Consider the following 14841-nt stretch of genomic DNA (forward strand, 5'->3'; position numbering starts at 1 on the left):
GAGGGGCAGAGAGAGAGAGACACACACACACATGCACACACACACACACACACACACACACACAAAGAATCCAGAGCAGGCTCTAGGCTCTGAGCTGTCAGCACAGAACCCAATGCAGGACTTGAACTCATGAACAGAGAGATCATGACCTGAGCTGAAGTTGGATGCTGAACCAACTGAGCCACTCCAGTGCCCCAAGAAATTAAATAATTTTTGCTGAAATAAAGATAAAATCCAAATAATTTTATTGAGAATCCTGTCAAACACTGAAGAACAAGATAATCCCAATATTATAAAAAAATATTCTCAAGATTTAGGAGTAGGAAGCCTGGGCGTAAAAAGAACTGCCACATACATTTAAAGAGATCAATATTTTCTTGAAGATAATTCTTTTGTTAATTTCAGCCTAAAATCTAATTTAAGTTAATTTTTGTGAAGAGTATAGATTCTATGGCTAGATTTATTTTTTTTTTTGCTCATATATATTTAGTTGGTCTAGCACTATATGTTGAAAAGATTGTTAATTTATTCATTGCATTATCTTTGCCCCTCAGTTGATTATACTTACATGGGTCTGTTCCACTCATCTATTTGTCTGTTCTTATGCCAGGATCACACTGCATTGATGACTGTCAGTTTTTAGTAATTATTAAAGTCCGGTAGTGTCAGTTTTCTGACTTTATTCTTCTCAGTATTGTGGTTGTTTTTCCGGATCTTTAGCAAAACTATGAAACTCCTGGAAGATAACATAAGAGAACATTTAGACAACCTCGGGTATGGCAATGACTTTTTGAGATACATAAAGGCATGATCTATGAAAGAAATAATATGCTGGACTTCATTAAATTAAAAACTTATAAGGGCACCTGTGTGGCTCAGTTGGTTAAGCATCCGACTCTTGATCTCAGCTCAGGTCTTGATCCCAGGGTCGTGAGTTCAAGCCCTGCATTGGGCTCCAAGCTGGGTGTGGAGCCTACTTAAAAAACAGTAACTTCTACTCTGTGAAAGACAATATCAAGAGAATGAAAAGGGAAGCCACAGCCAGGGAAGTAGTATTTACAAAAGATACCTATCCAATAAAACACAATTAATCAAAATCTACAAAGAGCTATTAAAGTTCAGCAATAAAAAGAACAACCTGATGTAAAAGCAGGCATAAGACCCGAAATGCTATCTCACCAAAAAAGATGTATAGATGGTAAATAGGCGTATGAAAAGATGTTCATTGTATGTCATCAAGCAAATATGAACTAAAACCACAAGGTACCGATACACACTTAAAAATGGCTACAATCTGGAATTCTGCCAACACCAAACGCCAGTGAGGATGGAGAGCAACAGGAGCTCACACTCAACGCTGAAGAGAACTGCAGAACTCTTGACACATAATAATGTGCTGTAAATCTTTGCCCTGAAAAATGGCTTCTATCATGGCTTCTAGCAGCACAAGGGTGTGTCCCTCAGATGACCTGAGCCCTCCATTACGTAGGTTCCTGAAAAGGCTGGGCACTGTCAGGAGAATTTGCTGCTCCTTCTAGTCAACACATGAACTTAAGTCCCTGACCTCAGTTTCTTAGAGTCTTCCTACAAGTGGCTTACTTTTTTTTTTTTTCCCTGTCCCTTCCACTATGTTCATCTGTTTTGTTTCTTAAATTCCACATATGAGTGAAATCCTATGATACTCCTCTTTCTCTGACTGACTGACTTCAGAAAAATAAGATAAAAACAGAGGACACAAACCATAAGAGACTCTTAAATACAGAGAACAAACTGACAGTTGCTGGAAGGGAGGGGGGTGGGGGGATGGGCTAAAAGGGTGATGGGCATTAAGGAGGACACTTGTTGGGATGAGAACTGAATGTTATATGTAAGCGATGAATCAGTGGGTTCTACTCCTGAAACTCATACTACATTGTAGGTTAACTAACTTGAATTTAAAGAAATAAATTTTTTTAAAAATGACTTAGAACTGAGGATATGTATCCCTTAAAAGTCAGAAGAGTCTTTAAGGATCCGAGATCCATTCCTTTGAAATGTAATCATTAGGAACTATAGGGCCTCTTTATCCCAATAACTGTGGGAGGATAGAATCCTAAACCTGATAACTGACAATTTAGCAAATGCAACCTGCCTAATCTCATTTACACTTTGTAATTTTTCATTTCTCTGACCCTGCTGCACTACTGCACACCATCCCCATTCCATTCTCCCTTTAATTTTTTTTTTTCTCAACGTTTTTTATTTATTTTTGGGACAGAGACAGAGCATGAACGGGGGAGGGTCAGAGAGAGAGGGAGACACAGAATCGGAAACAGGCTCCAGGCTCCAAGCCATCAGCCCAGAGCCTGACGCGGGGCTCGAACTCACGGACTGCGAGATCATGACCTGGCTGAAGTCGGACGCTTAACCGACTGCGCCACCCAGGCGCCCCTCCATTTTCCCTTTAAAACTCCCAATCACTTTTGCACACATGGGAATGAGGTTCATCTCTTTCCCCTACGTCAGTACTTAACGAATAAAATCTATTTTCACCACTTTATCTAATGTTTAGCTATGTTTGTCTTAGGTAATAGTGTAAATGCAAAATGGTACAGCCACCTTGGCAGACAGGGTGGCAGTTTCTTACAACACTAGACTAACTTTTACCATGTGACCTAACAGTCATGCTACTTGGTATTTACCAAAGTAAGTTAAGAACTTCATACAAAAGCCTGCGCTTAATCGCAGTGTGCACGTAGAAGTGTTCTCAAAAGGCAACAGTTTATTTAATCCAGAACAAATAATTTTAAAAAGCTACTGGATTAAAAATGTAGTTAGACAAATACAAATTATTATTTTAAGTTTTCTAAAGTAAGCTATAGTATGGTTATATACACCAGAATATAAAGGAAATGGAAAGGTACTAAACGTAGGGACTCCCTTCCCTCTCTCTCTCCATGCAATTTAACCCAAGCATTTTAAAAATAATTCTATCATTGATATTTCCCTAAACAGCGTGCTGCTTAAAGTAAGGGCAATATAATTTTCATTTAATATAAGTGTCTCTTAACACTATATAATGCACTTAAAAATATGTTTTACTTGAGTTTAGAGGCACAATAAATGTATATTATAGCATCTTACTCAGCTACTGGCAAGAATAGATTGAAAGAGATGTGGAAAAGCCCTACTATTAGAGTTAAGCCTTCAACAAGGCTTTTACTAAGTGCTTAGGTTCAAGCCCAGATACATGTTAAAAACTTTCAGCTTGTATTTGGCCAATCAGTGTTATCTTCCATTTAAAGTGTTAGGTTGTATAAAGTATTTGTTTATAGCAGTTACCAGGCTGGCAGACTAAATGCTCCCCCAATATATTTAAATTTAATGTTTTGTTTTTCTAATGGGATTGTTATTTACCTAGTTCTTACAATATTTTCCAAATTATATGATTTTCATTTATAGACCTAGCACAAAGATAGCAAAGGCACTTAAAAAGAAAATGTAAAAATGTAGAGATAGAGTGTTCTTCCCAGTTTGATCCATTGAGTCATTTACATTCTCTCACCCCATGGTCTTTGAAGTTCACAAAATATATTTTTTAAAGTTACATTGTAGACAATGAAGAAACAATAGCTGTTTACATAAAATTACCTTTAAACAACTGAGCCATCTGGCAGATTCCCCCCCCCTTTTTTTTTTTTTAATATATCTGGCAGATTTTGTACCTATGGATTTAGCTTCCCTCTGCCAAATCATCTTGTCTTAAGGACCACAGGATTATTAAAACCACCAAATTTACTGGACCATAAGACACAAACAAAATTAAGGGCATGTATGAAGTCAGAGAAACAAAGATACCTTCCCTTTGTTTTCCTTCGGCAAATGTGCCCCAAAAAGAAAGTTCCAGCATCTTCCTACATACTGACCCACACAGCCCTGCTACCTAGAAGGCAGCCACACTGCATTCAGAACTGTTGCCGATATGCTGCCAAGAGTACAGAAGGCCTTGGCAGTGAAGAGCAACATTTTGAGTGTTTGTACTATGTCCATTGCAGTGACAGCTGCTGAGACAGATTTCAAAGTCTTTTACATTGCCCGTTACCCACGTATTTCTATCCTTGGCACCTCTTTCAAGAATAGCAAGTGCCAGCTGTTCTTCTGGCCACCAAGACAGTGCATAGAATAGCTTCCCACCCCCAAATAAATAAATAAGAAATAAATAACAGTGACAGGAAGTAAAATCTAAGCTGAGATGGGAACAACCCACCAAAAAAAGTTTCTGTTTGTACCTCCAACTAGCACATCGGTGCTTCTGGCTCACACTTGATCCAAAACATCATGCCGCTCCTAATCTTTCCTGAAAATACAAACAAAACTGAAAAAAAAAAATTCTAATAGCCTGACTGTGTTATCTGAGGGCTTGGAGGGATTTCAGTATGTTTCTTAGGGTGCCAGAAAATATCAATATCCTATAAATCTCAGTAGAAATGTGCTGGTTCCTATCCAAACCCTGTTGGTTTCATGAATCAGTTTTTAAAATACTTTGCTATTATATAATAATTAAAATCCAGTTAATGGGGGAAAAACAGCTTTTTAAAAAAATGAGAGCATATAGGAAAGACCTAGATAAAGATGCCCGTGTATATATAGGTTTTCTCTTACTCAACATAAACATGGCACTGATAAAAATAGAGAATAGCATCATGTTTAGTTAAACCTTAAAATACTTATCTATTATTATAAGTCCTCCATAAATATTTAATAAGCTTTCTGGTTCTCCTTTTATAAATATTATTTTTCATACTTTTTTATCTTTTTGATTTAAAATAGACTCATAAATACATTAGCATAACATTGAAAAGAGTCTATTTTTACTGAACTCCTACAGTCTGTCAGTAAAAAAAAGAAAAAAAAATTAAGTTAAACTTCCCTGTTGGTTTTAAGTTTTACATTGGAAGTGCATACTCTTTTAATGACTTTGATAAAATCCCATTAAACACATTGCAATATTTATTGAAATTAACATGTGAACTGATAAACATTTTGCAGCTTTCCTCTGATTCTGTATGATTTTGGTACAATGCCTGTCATTCAATGTCATTCTTAAATTGACTGAAGATAATGAGGATATTCTTTCCAGTTTTACTAATTCTTGGTTATGTTTCAGTGCCTACTTACTATATGAAAGGAATACGTAAAATATGGAGATACATCTGAACAAGTGAGCCAGTGGCCCAATAATATGAACAGCCCCTTAAGGAATGATTGTACTACTCATTTACTATGTTTTAAACTTCATTCTAATTTAAGACTTATTCGGGAAAACAGGAGAATGAATCAAAATTCTTATTGCACACATGGGATTAAAATTAGACTGTACATTTAAAAATCTGCATAGTGTCTGAGTCTTCACAAATGTGGGCTTTTCATTCCTGTCTACCAGATCGTTATTTTTTTTTCTTATTGTTTTATTTTCTTAAAAGTTACCCAATTTTTCTCTCAACAATAGCCAAATTATGGAAAGAGCCTAAATGTCCATCAACTGATGAATGGATAAAGAAATTGTGGTTTATATACAAAATGGAATACTACGTGGCAATGAGAAAAAATGAAATATGGCCTTTTGTAGCAACGTGGATGGAACTGGAGAGTGTGATGCTAAGTGAAATAAGCCATACAGAGAAAGACAGATACCATATGGTTTCACTCTTATGTGGATCCTGAGAAACGTAACAGAAACCCATGGGGGAGGGGAAGGGAAAAAAAAAAAAAAAAAAAAAGAGGTTAGAGTGGGAGAGAGCCAAAGCATAAGAGACTGTTAAAAACTGAGAACAAACTGAGGGTTGATGGGGGGTGGGAGGGAGGGCAGGGTGGGTGATGGGTATTGAGGAGGGCACCTTTTGGGATGAGCACTGGGTGTTGTATGGAAACCAATTTGACAGTAAATTTCATATATTAAAAAATAAATAAATAAATAAATAAATAAATAAATAAATAAATAAATAAAGTTACCCAATTTTTTCATTCAAAGGAGTCAGGCATTGATTCATCCAATACCCATTTCATTCTTCTCTTAAAGACATTTATTCATCTCATATGTAACGCCCTGTTCCTTTCCCTCATAGTTAAAGCTTGCCTGTTTCTCAATTCGGTTTTATAAAACCTACCATATTACATTTGGAAAGTAAAGGATCCTCCACTTAAACCCTTTTACTCTCATCAGTGATGTGTGTCCACCCTCCCCCCGACCAAGCCTCCTCTCAAAATAGTAACATTTTTAAGGCTTGTATTCTTGAAATTTGCAAGCCTGTAAGCTTCAAAAGTTGAAGCAATTGGTTTAAAGTGTCTCTAAAATTATAAATGCAAAAGTGATATTCGTGTCTAGTACCACAACAAATGTCAACTCTCAGATGGTGGTCTGACTGAACATCATACAAACCTGGCCTATATAGGAACATGCATGGTTTTAAGACACTTGAGCCACAGGCTTAGCATCTTGCATTCAAGGAGGTTTACGTGACCTTCTTTAAACATCATATGGGATGTATTTTTAGTGTCAATTTCTCCTTAGCAAAAATATTTTGAAAATGAAGCAATCAGTTTGAGATTGACTTGAATTTACTAAATCCATATACTTTTGAATTCTGATTTCTTTTTTCTTTTTTCTTTTTTTTCCTGGAGTGATAGATTAAGACTAGGAGAGTCCTCTTTTGTTAATAGCTCAAGGCTTAAGCTTCGAAAACCGGGAAATAAGATTTTGTTTTTTGTTAGCTTTGTTTTGTTTTTGGTACACAACATTATTGTTTTTCACACTGTTCCTGGCTTCTGCTCCAGAGGTTCTTTGTCATAGAGATAAGACACTTGTATCTCTGAGGAATGAGACTTATCACCTCTGGAATTCATTCTGTAGATACAGCATCAAAAAACTCTAGTTTCTTGGTTGAGAATGTCAGAATAATTATACTGTATCCGATTTTCCAATACTTTTGTAATTTAAGAAGTATTTAGCACCTAGTACTTAACAGACATATTAGCCACAGTATCTCTAAGTTTATAACTACATTCTGCTTTATTCATTCAAGGACACTAAAAGTCAAATGACGTAAGAGATTTGCCCCAGAATAGCTACTAATAAATAGCTACTAACAGAAAAACAAAGCTTTGAGGGGCAGCTGGGTAGCTCAGTCAGTTAAGCATCCCATTTCGGCTCAGGTCATGACCTTACAGTTTGTGAGTTTGAGCCCCACATCGGGTTCTCTGCTATTGGCTGAAGTCCCCACTTTGAATCCTCTCTCCGCCCACCCCGTCCCTCCCCTGCTTGTGCTCTGTCTCTCAAAAATAAATAAAAACATTAAAAGAAAGAAAAACAATGTTTTGAACACATACCTAGTTTTAAAGACTATATATTTTTAAATCTAAATTTAGTTTGGAAAGGGGACTGGATTTAAGGGTAGGTGGTTATAGAGACTTCAGCCATCCAGCAGTAATTCAGATTATGCAAGACATACACTAATCCATTAGTGTTTATTAAAATAAAATATAGACTTTGAAATATAGTTGAAATGTAATTTATGACAAGTTTCCATTTTAATAGCAGAAGTAGAAAAAATATTTTACCATAAAATTCTGGAGGTAGAATTAAATATTTTGTGGTAAATCCTGGGCTAGTTTAGCCATAATTATCTGTTCAATTGTGGCAAATATGAGGTCTGGCTGCAGTTTTTTGTAAGAAGAGTTTCTTCCTTAAAAGGGAATTTTAGAAAGACAGTGTTTTTTCTTCAACTGAGAAATAGATCTGAATAATCAGGCTTTTGTCTTCCTCAGAAAGATATAACTTGAGACCAAAATCTTTTACTGGCATTGTGTCTTCTGTTGGAATCTCAAGGTATACTTAACCTAAGCATTTCACATATTTCTCAGAAGTTTCTTTGTCTTACATGTAATTTCATGGATATTATTTTCTCAACTATTGGGGCAAGAATACCAAGACCATGTTATATGTATTTCCAAGTTAGAAGTTTAAGCATGTCATGAGACTTTTTATACTCTTAATACTATTCCAAAAATGTTTCTGAGCTATTCAGTATTCTGTGCCAAAAAAGAAAAAAAAAAAAAAGACTTTTCCTTAGGTATATGTTTAATGGAAACGAGTTTTGTCATAAATAAGAAATGACACATTGGCTTTAATGTGAATATATGAAAACAAAGATTATCTGTATTGAAATAAAGTTTGAAATTTGATGCATTATGAAATAAAGCTAAAATTTGAAATTTTGGAATTGGGTTTTCACTTCTCATTCCAATATGCTAAATGTATCTTGTAAATAATTTATTTGTGGCTTTTCACTTAAGGATGTATCTTACATTTCAAAAATCATGAGCTTTTGTTTGAGATGTCATCACCTCACATGGATTACTGAAACTCAGTTCACAAGCCATGATCATTCTGTTTGTTCAAGGATGTAGAAAGAAGACAGCTTGATTTTGTAAAGCTAGACTGCTGAGCAGTAAAATAGCTATGCTTTAGCTCATGATTGTATCTAAATGGAATCAGCAGTGAGAGAATAAGCAAATCAAACTATGTCCAAAAGGACCCCTCAAAAATGTTCACTTCCGGGCAGCCTTAGAATACAATGTAAAGTCATTACTATAAAGGCCTGGTATATATCCTAGGGGCAGGTATTGTTGATTGTCCCTTCCTATTGCACATGATGACATAAGGAACTCACAACATGTTCATTAAGCTGCATGTATGGTACCTCTCAATCGTTAATGTAGGAAGATTAAAGGCAGTTTCGGAATAAAATGAAATCAGAGTTCGAAGACCTTTGGCTTTACAGTCTCACAATATAGTATTGGAAAATCAAAGCTACTGTTAGCCATGTTTTGGCATACTTGCATGTTTAATAGGAACATTTCCCCCCATTATATATCACACTAACGATTATTCATCAGTCAGTCTCATTTAGCATTACCCTGCTTACCTGCTGACTTATTAACTACATAAAACAATTTATATATTCAGAATGTTTCAAAGGAACACTTGAGGTTAACTCAATTTACCTGGATTGTATCTTACCTATTCTAAACATCCATAGAATAGGAGGGGATCCAGTGAAATCTAGAATGAACTTAATTTTTACAGATATAAAAGTACACAGAAGTGTAGTAGGAGGAATTGAATCCTTAAACATGTCACATCTTCAAGTTAGTGGGAATTGAGACTCTTTTTAAGTATAAAAAACATACTTTAGATATGATAGATTACATGGAAAAATTACCTGGAAAAAAAATGACCAGACCAGCATTTGGTATTTTTGGTTTTTTAAATTTTAGCCATTTTAATAGGTATGTAGTGCTACTCATTGCTGTTTTAACTTATAATACCATGACCTACAGTGTGGGCCATCTTTTCATCTGCTTATTGCCATCTGTCTATGTAATTTTTCCCATACAATCTTGAGGAAGTCAGTGACCTACTCTGGATCCTGGAAAGATGGACAATCAAAGAAATTCCTATATAGAAAAGTGAGATGCCAAGACATTCATGAAGATAATGAAGGATGTTTAAAACTATTTTAAAGTATAAAAATTAAATTGTAAATATTGGATTACTAATCCCTGAATGTGGGAATATTGTAATCAGTAATTGTAATTTATTAGACTAATTCTTTGAAAACCTGGGGCCCAATAGTCTTTCTCTATACCTTGTCTGTGTGATACTAATATCCACACGTCCCTTGCTCATTTGTATAACTGGATCCAGCTCTGACTTTCACCCCTCTTTTTTCTCATATTATAATCTTGTATTCCATTGTTTTTTTTTTTCACAGTCTCAAAATTATCAGTTATTGGAAGTATAGATTATGATCATACAGTTTACCTTTTTGCGTATAAAAAGAAAGGTAAACATTTCCACTTCCTACAGTAAAAATAGTCCACAGTGGAGCAGCTGATGATGCTGCCACATGCTGGGAAAAATATTTCACTGACAGATTTTGTCATCTGGATTATTGCAAATGACAATGAGGCAATTGGTCTGGTAAGTTTCCAAATACATTTCTGACAAAGCCAATCATGTGAATATGTCAAATAAGTTGTGCACTATTTTAACTTAGATCCCAATCCTAAAATGTATTTCCACCATTAGGATTTTGTAGTATATACACAAATAGTGAATAATGATTCTGAATAAAGATTAATGGAACTGTTGGGAAAGCTTAGTCACTATAACATGCTGTTACTTATTGATGAACTTTGGTCAACTTACCTTCTGCCAACTATTAGTGAAATTGCTCTTTAGTGAAATTTATTACCCAAATCACTTTTTCTATTTCAGTTTAATTTCTAATTCTGTGTCAGAATATTAATGTTTGGTCCCTTTAAGGGATGTTTTCTCAATCCTATGTCCTGATTTACTGCCATTGAGGTTGGGTTAACTTCCCAGTATACTTTTTTTCCAGACAGTGCGGACATGGGAGTTGTTGATAAGATGATGGTGTATTCATTGTGGTAAACAGTACCTCTAGGAGTCTGGAAAGGGAACATAACAGCTGATTTATTCTTGCACCTATAAAATATGTCAATTAAAGATACCTGGTGCAGCTGCATAGGTAGAGAAAATAAAATTTAACAGAACTAAGGTTGAAGTGCAGGGAAGCACAGAACCGAACAATAGAAAAAATAAAGAAGTCTGTGAAACCATTAGAATAAATAAACCTAAATACCTACCTATTTTTTAACAGGTTGTTGAAAATTTAATGCATAAAACACAAAACAAGTGGATCATTGAACTCAAATTTCAAGTGGATATAAGTTCAGTTTGTTTTGCTGTTATGTATCCATATGCTATAACCTCACTTTAGCTACCTACCCTTAGAAAATATACTTGGTATGTTTTTATATTTTACTGTTTTTTTTTTCTCTTAGAAAGGAATATCTCCTCTCCTTTCTTCTGAGAGCTCTAAATTTCATTCTACTTAATCCATGATTGTTCCTTGCTTCCATAGAAGCATGTTCTAATCTCACTTTGAACACCTTTGATAGTGTATCATGTTGTGTACCTTTGTCCCTTGTTTGACTATTAATTTCTTTCTTCTTCAATATATGAAATTGATTGTCAAATTGGTTTCCATACAACACCCAGTGCTCATCCCAAAAGGTGCCCTCCTCAATACCCATCATCCACCCTCCCCTCCCTCCCACCCCCCCATCAACCCTCAGTTTGTTCTCAGTTTTTAAGAGTCTCTTACGCTTTGGCTCTCTCCCACTCTAACCTCTTTTTTTTTTTCTCCTTCCCCTCCCCCATGGGTTTCTGTTAAGTTTCTCAGAATCCACATAAGAGTGAAACATGTGGTATCTGTCTTTCTCAGTATGGCTTATTTCACTATTAATTTCTCAAGAGCCAGTCCTTGTCCTATTTATATTTACATTCCAGTTTTCCTCTACCAACTAATACAAGTCAGATTTAAAAACAAAATCCTCCAGTAATTTAGTTCCATTCCTTCTGTAAGGGGGGGAGGTGGAAATTGTGAATATAATCTTACAGAAGAATAGCCTATGAAGTTGTTTTTTTTTTTTAAATAATATTCTATCATGTACAAACACAGACAAATGAGTAGGTAGAGTCAGAAGTCACTGTGAATTTTGTCTCTTGGCCTCAGCCTTTACAGAAATTCTGACTGTGTTATATAATATACAGTGAAGCCATTTAGAAAACACCACTGGTATGATTTCTAACCACAACCTTTGACTCCAGGCAACATGCCCAAGACCTGCTATGAATTAACAGTGAGTCAACTCAGTACTGTACTATTAGGGAACGAATTTTTAGGATCTGAGCAGAAAGACTTCTCAGAAATTCTAATTCCTTACTAAGTGGAAAAAATAAGGAGAAAAAGTATTTTAAATAAATTAAAGTCTTGTGAGCGGATATGAATAAAGCATTGACTAACCTTCTGATTCTCCCAGCAAGATTTCTGTGAGTCCCAAACTTCTTTTGGAAAAGCTAATTTTTTCTAGTGACTTAGCATAAGGGAATTAAACCATTACAGATAATGTCTTAATTTAGAAAACAGTATTGTTACTTTTATACTGTTTTAGACTAAAAATGCTAGTATAATGGTAGGGACTTGTTTTAGGAAAATTCACATGGACAGTGGAAAAGAAACTCTGCAAAGAGGGAAAAGCAGAGTTTCCAACCCTTCTTCTTGCCACCTTCAAAACTGAGGTGATATAATTGAACAATTAATTATGACAGTGTCCCATGTTTTACTGGAAATAAATCTTGTGTGTCTAGGTTCTCTATTTTTCTTTATTTTCGTAGCTCGTACGTGCTGCAAGCTAAAAACAGGTGGTAGTAACATTATTAAAAAAAATGATTTTGGCCACTGAACCATTGGTATATTTAGCATTATAGCCTATGTAATCTCTACAAAACAATCATCACATAAATGAAGAAATATTCCCTTATTTTTTCCCTATGTCTTCTGAATAGAAATCTTGGTATCAATTGTTATATCTTTAGTTCTCACACAGGGTTTCTAATTCCTGTAAAGCTGTTACTGAGAGACAGGAATTAATTAACCCCTTGGATTAATAATTGGGTGAGATGAAAATATTTACAACTCCACTTTGTCTATTTAAGAGACTGCCACTGTATTTATTAGAAGGATCAGGTGTTGGCTCTCATTTCCTGCCTGCTAACTGACTCCAGAGAGGCCAGGCTAAGATGGTCAGATCCCTCTCAGCCTCTTGGGTGTACAAAGGGGACACAGTAATATTGGAGTGGGGGAGGAAGGAAGGTGCAAATGATTAATATGCCCTTTCCTCAAACCACAGCGTCTTTTGCTATTGAACATTTTGGCTTTGTTCTATTAATATATCTTTTAGAGAGGGGAAGGATATCTAATGCTTACTGAACTCCTACAGTTATTCAGCCATGGCATAAAACAGATGGAAGAAAATGGTAGGCTGATTCATTAAAGCAATATCAAATGACTGTTTTAATTCTCTAGTGTTGTGTAACAAACTATTCTAAAACTTTAGTGGGTTAAAACAACTATAATCATTTATTATTCTCATGAAATTTGCAATTTGGTCAGGACTTCATGGGAAAAGGTCATTTCTGCTCTGTTTACATTAGCTGGGGTTGCTTAACTGAAAAGCAAAAGATCTACTTCCAAGATGATTCACTAACATGGTTGCCAGTTAGTGTATGTAGGATGTGGTTGGGAACTCCGCTTGGACTGAAGTTTGAGGGTCTCAGCTATTGTTTCATGCATCTTGCTTTGTGGTCTGGGCTTTCTCACATTATCATACCCGCATTTCAACATCACCCATCCTAAGAAAGAGTCAGCATAAGCTCTATCACTTTCTATGACCTAACTTCATAAGTTCCAATAGTCACTTCCAGTCTACTTTAATAGTTGATGCAATTGTAAAAACTCTCCCAGTTTCAGCAAGAGGAGAGATAGAATACAGTAACAAGATTCTGGAAGAGTCTCTGGAAAGGGAAATATTGTAAGGTTATTTTTAGAAAAAGAAATCTGATTCTACTGGGAGTGGTGTAAGGGATAGATATTAGAATTTAAATAATAATGGTACCTGATTAAGCAGTCTGGGTCCCTGAGTCCAGCAGAGGACCTGAAGTTTGGCATGGAAGATGGAACTGAAGTACAGGAGTATAGCTACAAACTAAAATTCACAAGGATGACCTGGAACTAACACCAGTCTCTCTCCAGAACTTGGGATCTGTCTCTCACTGCTTCCAGTCCTCCAAATTTGATGATGCAGGTGAAATGCAGAAATGGTGATGCACTGTGCCAAGCATTGGTACCCAAATTCGTCCAGGAATTAGAAAAACTGAAGGAGGCAGAATAACCAGTATGAATTGGAACAGTTAATGACACAGCTGCTACTTCACTGCAACAAAGCGCTACAGTATATCCCACACAAGGTACATGAGCTACAGCATCCTTCTGAGTGAAAACATGTCTGTTGTTTCAATTCCACATTCCACATTCCACATTCCACATTCCACATCTCACAATAGTGTTCTTGTAGCCAACTCTAACTCAGAACCATTCAGAGAGGACAACTGTAGTTCCATCTTAACTAAAATGATACAATACAAAGCTGGTATAGCCTAAAATATGGTCCATTTTCATGAGTGTGCCATGTGCACTTAAAAAGAGGCTATATTAAGGGTTCCTGGGTGCTTAGTTGGTTAAGGGTCCAACTGTTAATTTTGGCTCAGGCTGTGATCTCCTCTCTCTCTCCCTCTCCCTCTCCCTCTCCGCCCCTTCCCCTGCTCGTTCTCTATTTCTTTCTCTCTCCCTCTCAAAATAAATAAACATTTAAAAAATAGGTTATATTACAATGTGATGGAGCTAGAGAGTATAACGCTAAGTGAAATCAATCAGTCAGAGAACGACAACTACCAAAAGAGTTTACTCACATGTGGAAAAGAAGAAACAAAACAAATGAGCAAAGAAAATAAGACAAACCAAGAAAAAGAGTCTTAACTATAGAGACAAACTAATAGTTACTAGAAGGGAGGTTGGTGGGGGATGAGTGAAATAGGGAAGGGGATTAAGAGTACACTCATCATGATGAGGACCAAGTAATGTATAGAATTGTAGAATCACTATATTGTACACTTGAAATGAATATAACACTATTAACTATACTGGAATTAATTTTTTTTAATTAAATAAAAGAATTTAATAATAGGTTATATTGTTTGTATTCATGATTAGTTATATAAGTCTCCTTTATTCATTATGTTGTAGTTTTTCTCTAAGATTATTGACTTGCTGAAACTTGAGAGAATGTATCATGTCAATCGATGTATTACTGTTT

The 14841-nt window shown here is 35.6% G+C and overlaps 1 long non-coding RNA gene across 2 annotated transcripts in view; it reads right to left on the minus strand.

The window, feature by feature from the left end:
- LOC131510547 (uncharacterized) overlaps positions 1-13962 on the minus strand; it is a 49154-nt gene extending 35192 nt beyond the window's left edge. The window contains exons 1-3 of one of the 2 annotated variants that reach the window (XR_009261091.1): positions 13585-13962; positions 867-999; positions 569-736 (exon numbers count right to left, since the gene is read on the minus strand). This is a non-coding gene — a long non-coding RNA (uncharacterized LOC131510547). Of the gene's footprint in view, positions 1-54; positions 737-866; positions 1000-13584 lie in introns of those variants that run through there. The other variant, XR_009261090.1, reaches the window with a different exon arrangement.
- Positions 13963-14841: the final 879 nt, after the last annotated feature.

Source organism: Neofelis nebulosa, chromosome 1 (genome assembly GCF_028018385.1).
Source record: "Neofelis nebulosa isolate mNeoNeb1 chromosome 1, mNeoNeb1.pri, whole genome shotgun sequence".
Classification (NCBI taxonomy): Eukaryota; Metazoa; Chordata; class Mammalia; order Carnivora; family Felidae; genus Neofelis; species Neofelis nebulosa.